At 44.0% G+C, this 20471-nt stretch overlaps 1 protein-coding gene across 1 annotated transcript in view; it reads right to left on the minus strand.

Annotated features, from left to right (window-relative positions):
* LOC107983803 (uncharacterized) overlaps positions 1 to 14946 on the minus strand; it is a 38551-nt gene extending 23605 nt beyond the window's left edge. The window contains exon 1 of the mRNA XM_062981271.1: positions 14859 to 14946. The gene's annotated coding sequence lies outside the window, so the exon portion shown is untranslated. The remainder of the gene's footprint in view (positions 1 to 14858) is intronic.
* Between the last annotated feature and the right edge of the window lie 5525 nt (positions 14947 to 20471).

Here is a 20471-nt window from a genome sequence, read left to right on the forward strand (position 1 = left end):
ATCTCCATTTCTAAGCCGAAGAGCCAGCATTGTCCGTAGACACCTCCAAGGTCATGTGGCCACTGGCATGACTGCAAGGAGCACCGTTACCTTCCCGACGGAGCAGTACCTATTGATCTACTCACACTCTGGGGGTTGGTGCTCATCTCCATTTCTAAGCCGAAGAGCCAGCATTGTCCATAGACACCTCCAAGGTCATGTGGCCACTGGCATGACTGCAAGGAGCACCGTTACCTTCCCGACGGAGCAGTACCTATTGATCTACTCACACTCTGGGGGTTGGTGCTCATCTCCATTTCTAAGCCGAAGAACCGGCGTTGTCCGTAGACACCTCCAAGGTCATGTGGCCATTGGCATGACTGCAAGGAGTGCCATTACCTTCCCGCCGGAGCAGTACCTATTGATCTACTCACATTTGCATGTTTTCGAACTGTTAGGTTGGCAGAAGCTGGGGCTAACAGCAGGCGCTCACTCCGCTCCCCAGATTCAAACCTGCGACCTTTTGTTCAGAAGCAAGTTCAGAAGCTCAGCGCTTTAACACGCTGCGCCACCGGGGGCTCCTCATGCCATTCTGCTCTCCCAAAATTCCCAGACTTTGGATGAATATATGCAGGTTGATACTTGAACTGCCATGGTGCAACAGTATGAGACCCTGGGAGTTGTAGTTTCGCAAGGCCTTTCCCCTTCCCTGCCTCTCCAAACTACAGATCCCAGAACTCCAGAGCACTGAGCTGCAGCCATTAAAGAGGGGTTGAACTACGGCATTTCTTTGCATCTATTGATGCTGAAATGCACCCGCTGTGCGCCTGTTTCCCTGACACTTCCATCCCTGCTTCGGCTAATGAACTCTCCCAATTCACAAGGCGCGCCTGCCTCGGGGCCGCACACAGCCGTTGTTTGCTTCTTCTTGCTTTGCAAGGTCAAGCGATTCATTCCATTTCTTGCAAAAATGAAACCCCAAAACAAAGCAAAGTGGGAGGGAAGCTGTCTTGCTTCCAGGGCAGACTGCAAACCATGCCCTGTTCTATTTCTTTATTTGATTAAAAGCAAACAAGCATTAAATAATCCAGACACTAGAACGAAACATTTCCCAATCCCGATTAGGATAACCGGGTGAGAAGGTCAATGGATCCCAATGGCAGGCAAAGCTCTCCTTCCCCCTTGGCCTCAGAGCAGAATGCAGCCTGTCTGGTTCTGTGCGGATTCTCGAAGAACACATTCCTTTCTGGCAGGATTAAACAGAGTCCATAACCCCTTTCGGTGCCTCAGGGGAGTGAGTTCCTTTGCAGCTGAGCCTGGCATTTCAGCCCATGCGCCACATCCATGTTCAGTGCAAGGCCTTGGAGGGAGGCTGTGCCCGGGCTGCTCATGACCACTTGACTGGACATCAATCCGGCCATCCTTTTATTGATATCCTTATCTTGGACTTTGAATCCATGCTGATTGAAAGGCATCCAGACAAAACCGTGTGCAAAAATCAAGATGAAGTAGGCCGGATGGCCATCTGTCGGGAGGACTTGGATTGTGTTTCCCTGCCTGGCAGAAGGGGTTGGACTGGATGGCCCCAGGAGATCTCTTCAAACTCTAGGATTCTATTATTATTATTATTATTATTATTATTATTATCAACACAACGACGTTGTATGGCACAGCAAACAAGATAGATATGCTGGATTTCGTTTCGCAAAATCACAAGTCGAACACTTCCCAAGTGTCTAGGACTCTGTGATGTATTTTCGGATGATGAGTGCAGATCCCAGTAGGGTGGCCTTTTGCAGTTGGCAGATGGTGATTTTGTCAATGTCTATTGTTTCCAAATGCCGGCTGAGATCTTTTGGCACAGCACCCAGTGTGCCCATCACCACCGGGACCACCTGTACTGGTTTCTGCCAGAGTCTTTGAAGTTCAATCTTGAGGTCCTGAGAGCGGCTGAGTTTTCCCTGTTGTTTTTCGTCAATGCGACTGTCACCTAGGATGGCAACATCAATGATCCTAACCCTTTTCTTTTCCACAACTGTGATGTCTGGTGTGTTGTGTTCCAGAACTTTGTCAGTCTGGATTTGGAAGTCCCACCATATCTTTGCCTGCTCATTTTCCAATACTTTTTCAGGTTTGTGATCCCACCAGTTCTTTGCTGCTGGGAGGTGGGACTTGAGGCATAAGCTCCAATGAATCATTTGGGCCACATAGTTGTGCCTCTGTTTGTAGTCTGTCTGTGCGATTTTCTTACAGCAGCTGAGGATATGATCAATGGTTTCGTCGGTTTCCTTGCACAGTCTGCATTTTGGGTCATCAGCTGATTTTTCAATCTTGGCCTTAATTGCCTTTGTCCTGATGTCTTGCTCCTGGGCTGCAAGGACCAGGCCTTCTGTCTCCTTCTTCAGGGTCCCATTCGTGAGCCAGAGCCAGGTCTTCTATTATTATTATTATTATTATTATTATTATTATTATTAATGGCCTTTGTCCTGATGTCTTGCTCCTGGGCTGCAAGGATCAGGCCTTCTGTCTCCTTCTTCAGGGTCCCATTCGTGAGCCAGAGCCAGGTCTTCTATTATTATTATTATTATTATTATTATTATTATTATTATTATTAATGGCCTTTGTCCTGATGTCTTGCTCCTGGGCTGCAAGGATCAGGCCTTCTGTCTCCTTCTTCAGGGTCCCATTCGTGAGCCAGAGCCAGGTCTTCTATTATTATTATTATTATTATTATTATTATTATTATTATTATTATTAATGGCCTTTGTCCTGATGTCTTGCTCCTGGGCTGCAAGGATCAGGCCTTCTGTCTCCTTCTTCAGGGTCCCATTCGTGAGCCAGAGCCAGGTCTTCTATTATTATTATTATTATTATTATTATTATTATTATTATTATTATTAATGGCCTTTGTCCTGATGTCTTGCTCCTGGGCTGCAAGGATCAGGCCTTCTGTCTCCTTCTTCAGGGTCCCATTCGTGAGCCAGAGCCAGGTCTTCTCCTTCTCAGCTTTTCCTTCAATTTTGTCAAGGAACTTTCCATGCAATGTTTTGTTGTGCCAGCTGTCAGCTCTAGTTTGTAGTGTGGTTTTCTTGTACTGATTTTTTTTGTCTGCTGTGCTTTGAGGAGTTTCTGATTTTTGACTTCAATCAAAGCAGGTTCTTCACTTTGCTTGACATCTTCTGCCAGGGCATGTTCTTCTTCTTTGACTGCTTGCTTTACTTGTAAGAGTCCTCTGCCCCCTGATCTTCTAGGCAGATATAGCCGGTCAACATCACTGCGAGGGTGCAGGGAATGATGAATGGTCATGAGTTTTCTTGTTTTTCTGTTATTATTATTATTATTATTATTATTATTATTATTATTATTATTATTGACACAACGACGTTGTATGACACAGCATACATTATTATTATTATTATTATTATTATTATTATTATTATTATTATTATTATTATTATTATTATTATATTATGACACAGCAAACAAGATAGACATGCTGGACTTCATATCACAAAATCACAAGTGGGACACTTCCCAAGTGTCTAAGACTGTGTGATGTATTTTCGGATGATGCACGCAGATCCCCGTCGTGTGGCCTTTTGCAGCTGGCAGATCATAATTTTGTCAATGTCTATTGTTTCCAAATGCTGGCTGAGATCTTTTGGCACGGCACCCAATGTGCCGATCACCACCGGGACCACCTGCACTGGTTTCTGCCAGAGTCTTTGAAGTTCAGTCTTGAGGTCCTGATAGCGGCTGAGTTTTTCCTGTTGTTTTTCGTCAATGCGACTGTCACCTGGGATGGCGACATCAATGATCCAAACCTTTTTCTTTATTATTATTATTATTATTATTATTATTATTATTATTATTATTACTATGTTACTATTATTATTACTATTATAATTATCATCATCATCAGAGGCTGGGTGGCCATCTCAGGACTGCCTTCCACCTGGAAACCGATGTCCTCACTGTGAGAGAACATGCAGATCCAGAATAGGTCACTCTAGCCGCCTGCGGACCCACCACCAAGACCCTGCACTTGGAAAGCAATCAGACTTGGCCAGAAGTGATAGCCTATGATGATGAGTTTGTAGGAATGTAAAGTGAACTGAGGATACAGGAAGAGAAAAAAAGAAAAATCATGACATCTGACTTACTTACTTAGGCGATCCCACTTAGCCCGAGTATGGTGGCCCTCCAGGTGTAGTGTCTTGGTGGTGGATGCATAGGTGGCTGTGGAGACCTATTCTTGACCTGCATGTTCTTCTGAAGTGAGGACATCGGTTTCCAGACAGAAGGTCAGGGTTGGCTTGATGCGCCTTCTTCCTCTTGATACATTTCTCCCTCTCACCTTCCATTCATGCCTCTTTGAATTCCGCAGCACTGCTGGTCACAGTGGACCTCCAGTTAGAGCACTCAAGGGCCAGGGCTTCCCAGTTTTCTGTCAGTGTCTATACCAGTTTTTCACATTAGCTTTAAGCCCATCTTCCAATCTCTTTTCCTGCCCACCAACATTCCGTTTCCCGTTCTTGAGTTGCAGGTAGAGTAGCTGCTTTGGGTGATCTTTGGGCATTCGGACAACGTGGCCAGTCCAGCGGAGTTGATGGCATATGAACTGGTGGTCTTTGCTTCTTCCAGCACGCTGACATTTGTCCACCTGTCTTCTTCCCAAGAGATTTGCAGGATTTTTCAGTGGCAACGCTGATGGAATCATTCCAGTAGTTGAGTGTGACATCTGTAAACAGTCCACGTTTCGCAGGCATAGAGCAGGGTTGGGAGAGGAATAGCTTTATACACAAGTCCCTTGGTGTCCCTATGGATGTCCCAATCCTCAAACACTCTCTGCTTCATTCGGAAAAATGCTGCACTCGCAGAGCTCAGTCGGTGTTGTATTTCAGTGTCGATGTTGACTTTTGTGGAGAGGTGGCTGCCAAGGGAGCGGAAATGGTCAACGTTTTCTAATGTGACACCATTAAGCTGTATTCCTGGCTTTGCAGAGGGATGAGCTGGTGCCTGTTGGAAGAGCACTTTGGTTTTCTCGATGTTCAGTGAGAGGCCGAGCTTCTTGTCTGCTTCTGCGAAGGTGTTGAGAGTGGCTTGTAGGTCTTCTTCTGAATGCGCACAGACTACGTTGTCATCGGCATATTGGAGTTCTATAACAGATGTTGTGGTGACCTTGGTTTTGGCTTTCAGTCTGCTGAGGTTAAATAGCTTGCCATCTGTCCGATAGATAATTTCCTCTCCGGTGGGAAACCTCCCATCAACAAGGTGAAGTATCATAGTGATGAAAATGGACATCTTAAAAGCTGCTAAAAACTGCTTAAGCGACTGAGGAGGGAAAGGAAAGGGCCTGAGGCTGTTAGGAATGCTGGGAGTTGGAGTCCAAAACACCTGGAGGGAGGGCCCATGTTGGCCCAGGTCTGATTTACAAGATTGATTTACATCGGCGATTGTTTCTGATGCTGGCTTTCCATGTAATTTTTGCAGAATGATTCCTTTATATTTCCCTCTTGCTGGATTTACAGCCTGGATTTTGTTCTCTTGAGTATGATGGAAAGCCACATGGTTGCAATAATAAATAGCAACGGAGGGAGGGAATATCACCCTGGAAAACCCATTGCACAATATTGAATCGCCATGGCGCAAGGCAATGAAATCATGTGGCTACTGTTTCGGATGCTGACTTTCCATATATTTTTTGCAGAATAATTTAAACTACAAACTCCAACTCTTAGGGCTCCAAAGCCTTGAAGCAAAGGCAGATAAGGTGGTGTCAAACTGCACCAATCTTACAGTGTGGATGTACCCCCCCCCCTTCCGGGCTAATTCTGATACCAGACTTTTAATACCGGATAAGCTTTAATTCTACTTAAAGCTTATTTTCCATGTTGTTGTTCCTTTTGTAATCCCCTCTTTTTTTAAAAAAGCCAGGCAATTCCATTCCCTTCGCTTCATTCCAGTCAATATTAAGTCATGAATTTTAATCTGCATTTCACATTTTAATACGAGGGTTGGATGAAAAGTAATGCCTCCACCTTCGTAACTCCTCAACCGATGGCAGTCCTGGTCTGCGGCAGGTCCTGGCTTGTTCAGTAGACTCTCCTCTACAGTTAGTTCCATTTGGCGGGAAGCCTTAGGATTGAACAGTTGTGTTGTTAAAGTGCCAAGTATGGAACCCTGTGCAGACGGGGAAGCCTTAGCCTTGAACGGTTGTGTTGTTAAAGTGCCAAGTATGGAACCCTGTGCAGACGGGGAAGCCTTAGCATTGAACGGTTGTGTTGTTAAAGTGCCAAGTATGGAACCCTGTGCAGACGGGGAAGCCTTAGCATTGAACGGTTGTGTTGTTAAAGTGCCAAGTATGGAACCCTGCACAGACGGGGAAGCCTTAGCATTGAACGGTTGTGTTGTTAAAGTGCCAAGTATGGAACCCTGTGCAGATGGGGAAGCCTTAGCATTGAACGGTTGTGTTGTTAAAGTGCCAAGTATGGAACCCTGCACAGACGGGGAAGCCTTAGCATTGAACGGTTGTGTTGTTAAAGTGCCAAGTATGGAACCCTGCACAGACGGGGAAGCCTTAGCATTGAACGGTTGTGTTGTTAAAGTGCCAAGTATGGAACCCTGTGCAGACGGGGAAGCCTTAGCATTGAACGGTTGTGTTGTTAAAGTGCCAAGTATGGAACCCTGCACAGACGGGGAAGCCTTAGCATTGAACGGTTGTGTTGTTAAAGTGCCAAGTATGGAACCCTGTGCAGATGGGGAAGCCTTAGCATTGAACGGTTGTGTTGTTAAAGTGCCAAGTATGGAACCCTGTGCAGATGGGGAAGCCTTAGCATTAAACGGTTGTGTTGTTAAAGTGCGAAGTATGGAACCCTGCACAGACGGGAAAGCCTTAGCATTGAACGGTTGTGTTGTTAAAGTGCCAAGTATGGAACCCTGTGCAGATGGGGAAGCCTTAGCATTGAACGGTTGTGTTGTTAAAGTGCCAAGTATGGAACCCTGTGCAGATGGGGAAGCTTTAGCATTGAACGGTTGTGTTGTTAAAGTGCAAAGTATGGAACCCTGCACAGACGGGGAAGCCTTAGCATTAAACGGTTGTGTTGTTAAAGTGCAAAGTATGGAACCCTGTGCAGACAGGGAAGCCTTAGCATTGAACGGTTGTGTTGTTAAAGTGAGAAGTATGGAACCCTGTGCAGACGGGGAAGCCTTAGCATTGAACGGTTGTGTTGTTAAAGTGCAAAGTATGGAACCCTGCACAGACGGGGAAGCCTTAGCATTGAACGGTTGTGTTGTTAAAGTGCAAAGTATGGAACCCTGTGCAGACAGGGAAGCCTTAGCATTGAACGGTTGTGTTGTTAAAGTGAGAAGTATGGAACCCTGTGCAGATGGGGAAGCTTTAGCATTGAACGGTTGTGTTGTTAAAGTGCAAAGTATGGAACCCTGCACAGACGGGGAAGCCTTAGCATTGAACGGTTGTGTTGTTAAAGTGCAAAGTATGGAACCCTGTGCAGACAGGGAAGCCTTAGCATTGAACGGTTGTGTTGTTAAAGTGAGAAGTATGGAACCCTGCGCAGACTGGGAAGCCTTAGCATTGAACGGTTGTGTTGTTAAAGTGAGAAGTATGGAACCCTGTGCAGACGGGGAAGCCTTAGCATTGAACGGTTGTGTTGTTAAAGTGAGAAGTATGGAACCCTGCACAGACGGGGAAGCCTTAGCATTGAACGGTTGTGTTGTTAAAGTGAGAAGTATGGAACCCTGCGCAGACGGGGAAGCCTTAGCATTGAACGGTTGTGTTGTTAAAGTGCCAAGTATGGAACCCTGTGCAGACGGGGAAGCCTTAGCATTGAACGGTTGTGTTGTTAAAGTGCAAAGTATGGAACCCTGCACAGACGGGGAAGCCTTAGCATTGAACGGTTGTGTTGTTAAAGTGCCAAGTATGGAACCCTGTGCAGATGGGGAAGCCTTAGCATTGAACGGTTGTGTTGTTAAAGTGCCAAGTATGGAACCCTGTGCAGATGGGGAAGCCTTAGCATTAAACAGTTGTGTTGTTAAAGTGCGAAGTATGGAACCCTGTGCAGATGGGGAAGCCTTAGCATTGAACGGTTGTGTTGTTAAAGTGAGAAGTATGGAACCCTGCGCAGACGGGGAAGCCTTAGCATTGAACGGTTGTGTTGTTAAAGTGCCAAGTATGGAACCCTGTGCAGACGGGGAAGCCTTAGCATTGAACGGTTGTGTTGTTAAAGTGCAAAGTATGGAACCCTGCACAGACGGGGAAGCCTTAGCATTGAACGGTTGTGTTGTTAAAGTGCCAAGTATGGAACCCTGTGCAGATGGGGAAGCCTTAGCATTGAACGGTTGTGTTGTTAAAGTGCCAAGTATGGAACCCTGTGCAGATGGGGAAGCTTTAGCATTGAACGGTTGTGTTGTTAAAGTGCAAAGTATGGAACCCTGCACAGACGGGGAAGCCTTAGCATTGAACGGTTGTGTTGTTAAAGTGAGAAGTATGGAACCCTGCGCAGACGGGGAAGCCTTAGCATTGAACGGTTGTGTTGTTAAAGTGCAACATATGGAACCCTGTGCAGACAGGGAAGCCTTAGCATTGAACGGTTGTGTTGTTAAAGTGAGAAGTATGGAACCCTGCGCAGACGGGGAAGCCTTAGCATTGAACGGTTGTGTTGTTAAAGTGCAACATATGGAACCCTGTGCAGACAGGGAAGCCTTAGCATTAAACAGTTGTGTTGTTAAAGTGCCAAGTATGGAACCCTGCGCAGATGGGGAAGCTTTAGCATTGAACGGTTGTGTTGTTAAAGTGCAAAGTATGGAACCCTGCACAGACGGGGAAGCCTTAGCATTGAACGGTTGTGTTGTTAAAGTCTGAAGTATGGAACCCTGCGCAGACAGTCGGTCAATGTGACTTAAGCAACATGTAGTCACTGAATTCTTGACCACAGAAGGTGTCACCCCAAAGGAGATTCATCAGAGAATGCAAGCTGTTTATGGGGATTGTGTTGATGTGAGTCCTGTGCGTCGTTGGGTGAGTAAGGTTAAAGATGTTGAGGTGGGAACATCTGACTTGTGTGACAAACAAAGTGTTAGATGTCCCGTGACAGCAACCACCGAGTTTCACAAGCAAAAGGTTGACAGATGGATTCAGGACAATCGTCGTATCCCTCAGAGAGAAATTTCAAGGATCGTCGGCATTTCACAAGAACGTGTGGGTCACATTATGGCTTTGCTTGGCTATTGGAAGATCTGTGCACAATGGGCACTGTGAGACAACAGTTGCAGAAACTGAGTGTTGACTTCTTCCATGATGGCTTCAGAAAACTTGTTCATCGCTAGCAGAAATATATCAAATTGTCTGGTGATTATGTGGAAAAGTGAATAGAGATACGACGATCGTCATGAATCAGTCTGTCAACCTTTTGCTTGTGAAACTCGGTGGTTGCTGTCACAGGACATCCAACCTTTGTTTGCCATACAAGTAAGATGTTCCCACCTCAACATCTTTTGACTTACTCACCCAACGACGCACAGGACTCACATCAACACAATCCCTATAAACAGCATGCGTTCTCTGATGAATCTCCTTTGGGGTGACACCTTCTGCTGTTAAGAATTCAGTGACTGCACGTTGCTTAAGTCGCATTGACCGACCGTATGCGCAAGATTCCATACTTTGCACTTTAACAACACAACCGTTTAATGGTAAGGCTTCCCCGTCTGCGCAGGGTTCCATACTTCGCACTTTAACAAAACAACCGGAGCCTCCGGTGGCCTAGGGGATAAAAGCCTTGTGACTTGAAGGTTGGGTTGCTGACCTGAAGGCTGCCAGGTTCGAATCCCACCTGGGGAGAGCGTGGATGAGCTCCCTCTATCAGCTCCAGCTCCATGCAGGGACATGAGAGAAGCCTCCCACAAGGATGGTAAAAACATCAAAACATCCGGGCAATGTCCCCTGGGTAATGTCCTTGCAGACAGCCAATTCTCTCATTCCAGAAGCAACTCCGGTTGCTCCTGACACACACAAAAAACAAAACAAAACAAGACAACCGTTCAATGCTAAGGCTTCCCACCAAATGGAACTTAATGTAGAGGAGAGTCTACTCAACAAGACAGTCCCTGCCGTAGACCAGGACTGCCATCTGTTGAGGAGTTATGAAGGTGGAGGCATTACTTTTCATCCAACCCTCGTATTATTATTATTATTATTATTATTATTATTATTATTATTATTATATTGTCGAAGGTTTTCATGGGCAGAATCACTGGGTTGCTGTGAGTCTTTCAGGCTGTGTGGAACATGGCAATAGAGCCCAAAAGACTCACAGCAACCCATTACTACTACTACTACTACTACTACTCTTGAATGGCTCAGTAACATTCTCATGGAGAGTAATCTGACCATTTGGTGTCCTGGGTTCATCCGCACTGCACAACTGTTTCATTTTGATACTGCTTTCACTGCAAACAGCTCTGTCCCTTGGGGTAAAATTGGGATTTCCCACCAGAGAGGCCTAGTGCTGCAGTTCGTCGTTGTCATCTCACTCGTTCAGTCATCTCCGACTCTTGGTGACCCCATGGACCAGTCCAGGCCAGAGCTCCCTGTCGGCCGTGGCCGCCCCCAGTTCCTTCAAGGTCAACCCAGTCCCTTCAAGGATCCCGTCCATCCATCTCGCCCTTGGTCGGCCTCTCTTCCTTTTTCCTTCCATTTTCCCCAGCATCGTGATCTTCTCCAAGCTTTCCTGTCTCCTCAGGATGTGGCCAAAATACTTCAGCTTTGCCTCCAATATCCTTCCCTCCAGTGAGCAGCCATTGGGCATTATTTCCTGGAGGATGGACTGGGTGGATCTTCTTGCCAAGGTCCAAGGCACGCTCAGGATTTTCCTTCAAAAACATCTCTCTTCCTTCGCTCAGCCTTCCTTATGGCCCAGCTCTCTCTCGCATCCATAGGTCACTATGGGGAAGACCATTGCTTTCACTATGTGGACCTTCGTTGCCAGTGTGATGTCTCTGCTCTTCACTCTTTTGTCCAGGTTGGCCATGGCTCTCCTCCCAAGAAGGAAACGTCTTCTGATTTCCTGCCTGTAGGAATCTTTGCACCTAGAAATATAAAGTCTGTCACTGCCTCCACGTTTTCTCCCTCTATTTGCCAGTTGTCAATAGGTGTCGTTACCATGATCTTGGTTTTCTTGACGTTTAACCGCAACCCAGCTTTTGCACTTTCTTCTTTCTTTCCCCTTGGTGATAAGGCTCCTCAGCTCCTCCTCGCTTTCGGCCATCAGAGTGGGATCATCTGCATATAAGGTTGTTCATGTTTCTTCCAGCAATTTTAACTCCAGCCTTGGATTCCTCAAGCCCCGCATGTCGCATGATGTGTTCTGCGTACAAGTTGAACGGGGAGGGTGAGAGGACGCAGCCCTGATGTCCGCACTCCTTTCCCAGTCTTGAACCCGTCTCCTGTTCCGTGGTCTGTTCTGACTGTGGCTTCTTGGTCTTTATACAGATTTCTCAGGAGACAGACAAGGGGACTTGGTCTCCCCAGACCACCAAGAACAGGCCACAGTTTATTATGGTCCACACCAGGGGTCCTCAAACTTTTAAAGCAGAGGGCCGGTCCACAATACTTCAGACTGTTGAGGGGCCGAATTATCATTTGGAAAAAAAAAATGAACAAATTCCTATGCACACTGCATATGTGTTATTTGTAGTGCAATACAACAATAACAATTAAAGAATAATACAATATTTAAAAATGAAAACAATTTTAACCAACATAAACCTATCAGGATTTCAATGGAAAGTGTGGGCCTGCTACTGGCCAATGAGATAGTCAAGTTAATTATTATTGTTGTTGTTGTTGTTGTTGTTGTTGTGTGCCTTCAAGTCATTTCAGACTTTGGGCGAGCCTAAGTCAAAAATTATTTATTTATTTATTTATTTACTACCATTATCCCCCCCTTCTCACCTTGAAGGGGACTCAGAGCAGCTGTATGTACATACATTATTATATTATTTTATTATATTATATATTATATATTTAATTATATTATTAGCATAGCACAATATTAGCATTATATATTACGATATTGAACTATACCACTATACTGTAATATTACTGTATATGTAATATATAACATATAATTAATATTATTATATGGTATTATTATTAGTATTATATTGTATAACAATATTTTATCAATATTATATGTATATACAATATATATTATTAAAACTGATATAAAAATATTATATTATAAAACTAAGGGCGGGGGCCAGGTAAATAACCCTGGAGGGCCGCATCCAGCCCCCGGGCCTTAGTTTGGGGACCCCTGGTCCACACAGTCGAAGGCTTTAGAATAGTCAATAAAGCAGAACTAAATAAAAAATTCTTTAGTTCTCCACCAAACTATAAATCCCAGGGTCCCAAAGCACAGAGAGCGGTATGACGGCACAATATTATTGTTGTTAGCATTGTTGTTGTTATTGTTGTCTTATCTGTATCCCACTCCGCCTGCTTGCAACAGTGGAAACAAACCTGGCTGCACACTGGGAGCATCAACTTCACATTCACAGTTCGAAAGACGCAACAAAAGTATCGAAACCTTGCAACTGTAAACACTTCAAACAAAACCAGATACTCATTGACAATATTCGCTATTTCCTCTCCTTTGTGGAGAGAAAAAAAGCGGGGTCTGGGTATTATAAACATAACAACACAAATAATAATAAAGATAAGGAAAGCTTGCAAACCAGGCATGGGCCGACTTGGGCCCTCCCTCCCTCCGGGGGTTTTGGACTCCAACTCCCACCATTCCTAACAGCCTACCGGCTGTTAGGAATGGTGGGAGTTGGAGTCCAAAACCCCCGGAGGGAGGGAGGGAGGGCCCAAGTCGGCCCATGCCTGGTTTGCGAGCAGAGGCTTTGCTGGACTAGATGCCCTTTGGAGGCCCCTCCCCAAACTCTATGGCAGGGGTCCCCAAACTTTTTAAACAGGGGGCCAGTTCACGGTCCCTCAGACCGTTGGAGGGCCAGACTATAATTTTTAAAAAAACTATAAACAGATTCCTGTACACATTGCACATACCTCATTTTGAAGTAAAAACAAACAAACAAATGGGAACAAATACAGCCTTGATGTTAATAATAATCATAATAGAAATAACAAAGAGGGTTGGGAGAGACCCTTTGGCCCATTTACTCCAATCCCCTTCTGCCTTTGTGCACCAAAAAGCACAAAAAAGCACCCTGACAGATGGCCACCCAGCCTCAATGTTAATAATAATAATAATAATAATAATACATTGACAAAATCACGATCTGCCAACTGCAAAAGGCCACCCTACTGGGATCTGCGCACATCATCCGAAAATACATCACACAGTCCTAGACACTTGGGAAGTGTTCAACTTGTGATTTTGTGATACGAAATCCAGCATATCTATCTTGTTTGCTGTGTCATACAATAATAGAAATAATAATAGAAATAATAATAATAATAATAATAATAATAAAATCACACAGTCCTAGACACTTGGGAAGCGTTCAACTTGTGATTTTGTGATACGAAATCCAGCATATCTATCTTGTTTGCTGTGTCATACAATAATAGAAATAATAATAATAATAATAATAATAATAATAATAATAATAATAATATACATCACACAGTCCTAGACGCTTGGGAAGTGTTCAACTTGTGATTTTGTGATACGAAATCCAGCATATCTATCTTGTTTGCTGTGTCATAATAATAATAATAATAATAATAATAATAATAATAATAATACATCACACAGTCCTAGACACTTGGGAAGCGTTCGACTTGTGATTTTGTGATACGAAATCCAGCATATCTATCTTGTTTGCTGTGTCATAATAATAATAATAATAATAATAATAATACATCACACAGTCCTAGACACTTGGGAAGTGTTCAACTTGTGATTTTGTGATACGAAATCCAGCATATCTATCTTGTTTGCTGTGTCATAATAATAATAATAATAATAATAATAATAATAATACATCACACAGTCCTAGACACTTGGGAAGCGTTCGACTTGTGATTTTGTGATACGAAATCCAGCATATCTATCTTGTTTGCTGTGTCATAATAATAATAATAATAATAATAATAATACATCACACAGTCCTAGACACTTGGGAAGTGTTCAACTTGTGATTTTGTGATACGAAATCCAGCATATCTATCTTGTTTGCTGTGTCATAATAATAATAATAATAATAATAATACATCACACAGTCCTAGACACTTGGGAAGTGTTCAACTTGTGATTTTGTGATACGAAATCCAGCATATCTATCTTGTTTGCTGTGTCATAATAATAATAATAATAATAATAATAATAATACATCACACAGTCCTAGACACTTGGGAAGCGTTCGACTTGTGATTTTGTGATACGAAATCCAGCATATATATTTCATTTACTCTGTTATACTGTGTCTTTGTGTCAATAATAATAATAATAAAGAGAGTTGGAAGAGACCCCTTGGGCCATTTAGTCCAACCCCCTCCTGCCTTTGTGCACCAAAAGCACTAGCCAAGCCCCACCTTGATAATTAATTATTAATTAAATAATAATGAAGACACCATCATAAACAAGCAAAGCTCTGGAAGGCGCGCCCCGGGTGAGGGCGGAGGCGGGAAAGGCGCATGCCTTCCTCGGTGGAGGGGGCCGGATCAATGGCTTTGATGGGCCGCATGTGGCCCCCGGGCCTTAGTTTGGGGACCCCTGCTCTATGGCCTTGGGATGGCTTCGGGGGCACAAAACACAGACCCTGGGGGGAGAGGAAGGGGCGGGGGTCCCTCGGCCTTGCCCTCCCCCTTTCCCCCGACCCATTGGGCTCACCGGGCTTCTCTTCGGCCCTTCCTCCTCCTCCTCTTCCTCCTTTGCCGGACCTCCGGCCACGCTCCGCCCAGCACACGGCCAAGGTCCGGCCAAGAAAGAGAGAGAGAGAGAGAGAGAAAGGAAACACAGCGCCGCCTGGTGGCCGAAAAGGGTCTTCCCATTATTCCAATATTTGTGTTGTCGAAGGCTTTCATGGCCGGGATCACAGGGTTGTTGTATGTCTTTCGGGCTGTGTGGCCATGTTCCAGAAGCATTCTCTCCTGACGTTTCGCCCACATCTATGGCAGGCATCCTCAGAGGTTGTGAGGTATGGAGAAAACTAAGCAAAGAGGTTAATATATATCTGTGGAAAGTCTACCCTAGAGGTCAGTGTGAATGTTGTGTAGTTAATCACTTTAATTAGCATTGAAAAGCTTATCTGCTGTCTTCTTCCTGCCTCTGGGGCATCCTTTGTTTAGAGTCGTTAACTGCCCTTGGTTGATTCATGTCTGGAAATCCTCTGTTTTACAAAATCTGGCTACCAGTTTTAAAAAACTCAAAAATCAGAACAGTAAATAAAAAGCAATACTCTGAAAACAGAGGATTTCCAGACATGAATCAACCAAGGGCAGTTAACGACTCTAAACAAAGGATGCCCCAGAGGCAGGAAGAAGACAGCAGATAAGCTTTTCAATGCTAATTAAAGTGATTAACTACACAACATTCACCCTGACCTCTCTCACCCTAGACTTTCCACAGATATATATTAACCTCTTTGCTTAGTTTTCTCCATACCTCACAACCTCTGAGGATGCCTGCCATAGATGTGGGCGAAACGTCAGGAGAGAATGCTTCTGGAACATGGCCACACAGCCCGAAAGACATACAACAACCCTATTCCAATATTATTTGAGAACACAGAAATGCTGGACCACTCCAACAACTATCATGTCAGACTACACAGAGAAGCCATTGAAATCCACGAAGCATGTGGACAACTTCAACAGAAAGGAGGAAACCATGAAAATGAACAAAATCTGGCTACCAGTATTAAAAAACTCAAAAATCAAAACAGTAGATGGGAAGCAACACTCTGAGGGCAGAGGAGCCCCAAGGACGGCTAATGACTGAACAAAGGATGCCCCCCAGGCAAGAGACAAAACCTTTCCAATGCTAATTAGGGTGATTAACTGAAGCATTAATGCTGGCTTCCCAGTGACAAAGGACTCTTGCCACACCCTGGACTCTACACAGATATATATTCTTTCCTTTCCTTACTTAGTTTATCCATACCTCACAACCTCTGAGGATGCCTGCCATAGATGTGGGCGAAACATCAGGAGAGAATACTTCTGGAACATGGCCACACAACCCGAAAGACATACAACTACCCCAGGCTTCCAAGGGCCCGTTGCAAAACTCTGGCTCAAGTGTTTGCAGTCACATCCAATAAAACCATGTAAAGATACAAAACATCCCGACCTGCGGCCTAATAACCCGCTCCTGGATAAGTGTACAAATACAGAGTAAAAAGGTTAAAATTAGTAATATCCTAAGGTAAGGTTTGAACGAGGACAGGGGTAAGTAAAACAAGTATCTTGTCCATAGTAAATTTTAAGTTTGGATTTTGTTAGTGGCAATAATGTAATAATAACTAAACACAGCTGTCTATTCTAAACAATATCTGAGAAATATGCACCACAGTAAAGGTTCAAAACGTAGAACACAATATGTATATTAGAGCATCATATACATAATAATGTTAACAATAATACAAATAATAATACAGCTGATGATCCAATTCTGTCAGCTGTAGTGGCACACAGTCATAACTTACAGAGTATAAAGATTTTTAGACTGCAATCATTCAGATTTAATCGCTACACAGAGCAGTTTTCAGTATAAAACATATATCAGACGTATATCAACAAGACTCCAACTAAAGTTTGTTAGCGACACAGTATGTGTACATTCAGTCCCTTCAAAATGGCATGTAATATGCTGTAAAACTAAATATATCAGTGGTCAAATCAATTGGCTCAAACCTGGCTTGGAGTCAAAACAAATCAAAGTCTCTGTAGTCTTGGAGTAGTTCTATAGGACTCCTCAGGATGTAAATGCAGTCAATTGGCTGTAGCTTCAGTTTGTAACAAATGTTGCAGTCATTTACAGTTCCCAGCCAGGAGGCCCGGTCCAAGAGACTTTGATTTGTTTTGAACCTTTACTGTGGTGCATATTTCTCAGATAGTGGCAATAATGTGTCAGCTCTCAGCTTCCATCTTCTCACAAATGGCCAGCGCTTTTTGCGTAAAAAGGGCCAGATTTAAAATAGTTTTTATCTGAACCCTGTAGAAGGGTATGCAATTTCTCCTTATTCTCTGAGTTTGATTCTCCAGCAGAGAGTCTAAATAGAGATATATAATAATAATAATAATAATAATAATAATAATAATAATAATAAGAAGAAGAAGAAGAAGAAGAAGAAGAAGAAGAAGAAGTTTATTTGTATCCCGTCACCATCTCCCTCAGAGAGGACTTGGGGTGGCTCACAGAAATATCAAATACAAAACAATAACAATATACAACACAATAAACAATAATATGCACCAATTGCAATATTTGCACATTAACCAAAAAGAATAAAAACACACTTATTAAAAACAGTGAGGTTGTAATAGTAGATTAGCAAAGTGCACATTACAAGTTGTAAACTCAAAACATAAAGTGCTACAGATTCTTTTGAGGTTAATTTGGGATGAGAGAGTTATGGAAGGCGATCTTCCTTGCGCTCTTGCAAAGACCGCAATTGCATTGTCGTTGGCCTTTTAATGCGTACTTTTGCAAACTGATAATGCATGAATGCATACGGTTCCTCCATGATGACATGATGGCAACAGTCTTGGACCGCAACGGCTCCCAAAGTGACCCATTTAAGGTGGAATCAGGTGTCAAGCAGGGATGTGTTATTGCCCCCACCTTATTTTCCATCTTCATCACTATGATACTTCACCTGGTTGATGGGAAGCTTCCCACCGGAGCGGAAATCATCTATCGGACAGATGGCAAGCTGTTTAACCTCAGCAGACTGAGAGCCAAAACCAAGGTCACCACAACATCTGTTATAGAACTCCAATATGCCGATGACAACGTAGTCTGTGCGCATTCAGAAGAAGACCTACAAGCCACTCTCAACACCTTCGCAGAAGCAGACGAGAAGCTCGGCCTCTCACTGAACATCGAGAAAACCAAAGTGCTCTTCCAACAGGCACCAGCTAATCCCTCTGCAAGGCCAGGAATACAGCTTAATGGTGTAACATTAGAAAACGTTGACCCTTTCCACTATCTTGGCAGCCACCTCTCCACAAAAGTCAACATCGACACTGAAATACAACACCGACTGAGCTCTGCGAGTGCAGCATTTTTCCGAATGAAGCAGAGAGTGTTTGATGACCAGGACATCCATAGAGAGACCAAGGTGCTTGTTTATAAAGCCATTCCCCTCCCAACCCTGCTCTACGCCTGCAAAACGTGGACGGTCTACACACGACACTGAAATACAACACCGACTGAGCTCTGCGAGTGCAGCATTTTTCCGTATGAAGCAGAGAGTGTTTGATGACCGGGACATCCATAGAGAGACCAAGGTGCTTGTTTACAAAGCCATTGTCCTCCCAACCCTGCTCTACGCCTGCAAAACGTGGACGGTCTACAGACGTCACACCAAACTCCTGGAGCGTTTCCATCAGCGTTGCCTCAGAAAAATCCTGCAAATCTCTTGGGAAGACAGGCAGACAAATGTCAGCGTGCTTGAGGAAGCAAAGACCACCAGCATTGAAGCGATGCTCCTATGCCATCAAGTCTGCTTGACTGGCCACATTGTCCAAATGCCCAAAGATCACCGTCTCCCAAAGCAGCTCCTCTACTCCGAACTCAAGAACGGGAAACGTAATATTGGTGGGCAGGAAAAGAGATTGAAAGATGGGTTTAAAGCCAACCTTAAAAACTGTGGCATAGACACTGGGAACTGGGAAGCCCTGGCCCTTGAGCGCTCTAACTGGAGGTCAGCTGTGACCAGCAGTGCTGCGGAGTTCGAAGAGGCAAGAATGGAGGGCTTAAGGGAGAAATATGCCAAGAGGAAGGAGCGCCAAGCCAACCCTGACCGAGACCACCTTCCGTCTGGAATCCTATGTCCTCACTGCGGAAGGGAGAGCATGCGGGTCAAGAATAAGTCTCTTCAGCCACCTACAGATCCATCCCCAAGATAGAGAAGACGGAGGACCATCATCCTCGAACTACGAGGGATCGCCTAAGTAAGTAAGTAAGATTACCCCTGGCTATGACTTACTGGGGAGCCTGGCTTGTTAAAGGTACTTTGGAAAACCATGTCTCTCATGTATATAATTTGCCCTAAATGTTCCATCCCCCCCCCCATATGTTCCTATTTGGCCTATATGTTGTGTTAACCTAATGTTTTATGCTCCTGAGAACCCCATTCCTTCTCTTTGGGGGAAACCTTGTTCCTGAATCCAAAGATGTCTTGCCTCCCACACAATTGCATAGCCTGGGGGAAATAAGCTAAGCTGGGAACTTCCTCATCAAGTTCCCAGTTTCAGCTATATTTTTGGACTTTACCTGGACATTGCAACACAATACTTCTATTCAGGCGGGGGAGATCACCTCTCCCTGACCCTTGGGGAAGAACCAATTTCACCACCCTGCGCCTTTGATGAATGGGACCGCTCGCGTTGGAAGGAATCAGCATTTCTACAGCCAAAACCCATCCTCTGTCATTTTGCATGATTGTATTCATATATGATGTCTTGTTTCTCTGGGGTCTGGAATCTCCAGCCCAGCCCTCTTAAGGGGCCATGCCATGTTCATCTCATAAGACAATAGCATTCCTGGGTAGGGCCAGAAAATGCCCTCAATCACTTTGTTATTTTTTCTGTTCAATAAAAGGAACCTCATTCATCGACACCCACGCTGGCCAGTGAGCCAAGCCCCTCTCTACGATTAGTCAGAATTAGTGGCTAAATCTAAATCTATCTATCTATCTAATCTAAATCTAATTTAAATCTAAATCTAATTTAAATCTAAACCAAATTTAAATCTAAGTCTAATTTAAATCTAAGTCTAATTTAAATCTAAGTCTAATTTAAATCTAAATCTAATCTAAACTAAATCTAATCTATATCTAAACTATATCTAATCTATATCTAATCTATATCTAATCTATATCTAATCTATATCTAATCTAATCTATATCTAATCTAAACTAAATCTAATCTAAATCTAAATCCAATCTAAATCTAAATCTATAATAAAAGTGAAAACCCGTCTGTGTGTCCGCTCACTTACACAGACAGCCTCCGGCCTCCACAAACAGGCTATAGTTGCCAGTGCTGAGAAACCAGCAAGTCACTCCTTTGCACTGACATTGCGGTTACAGCGAGCGCCATGAACTTGTAGCCCAACCCCTGCCAATGTCCTCCCCAAACACCACCCAAGGAATGCTTTAATTTGGGGACCATTTGATCATAGATTTTACTTTTTATTCCACCACAGGCAGGCATCCCAGGGTTCTCCATTGCTGTGGAATTTGCATGACCCCGCCTACTGCCCTTCTCTTTCAAA

Source organism: Anolis carolinensis, chromosome 5 (genome assembly GCF_035594765.1).
Source record: "Anolis carolinensis isolate JA03-04 chromosome 5, rAnoCar3.1.pri, whole genome shotgun sequence".
In the NCBI taxonomy this organism is placed as follows: domain Eukaryota; kingdom Metazoa; phylum Chordata; class Lepidosauria; order Squamata; family Dactyloidae; genus Anolis; species Anolis carolinensis.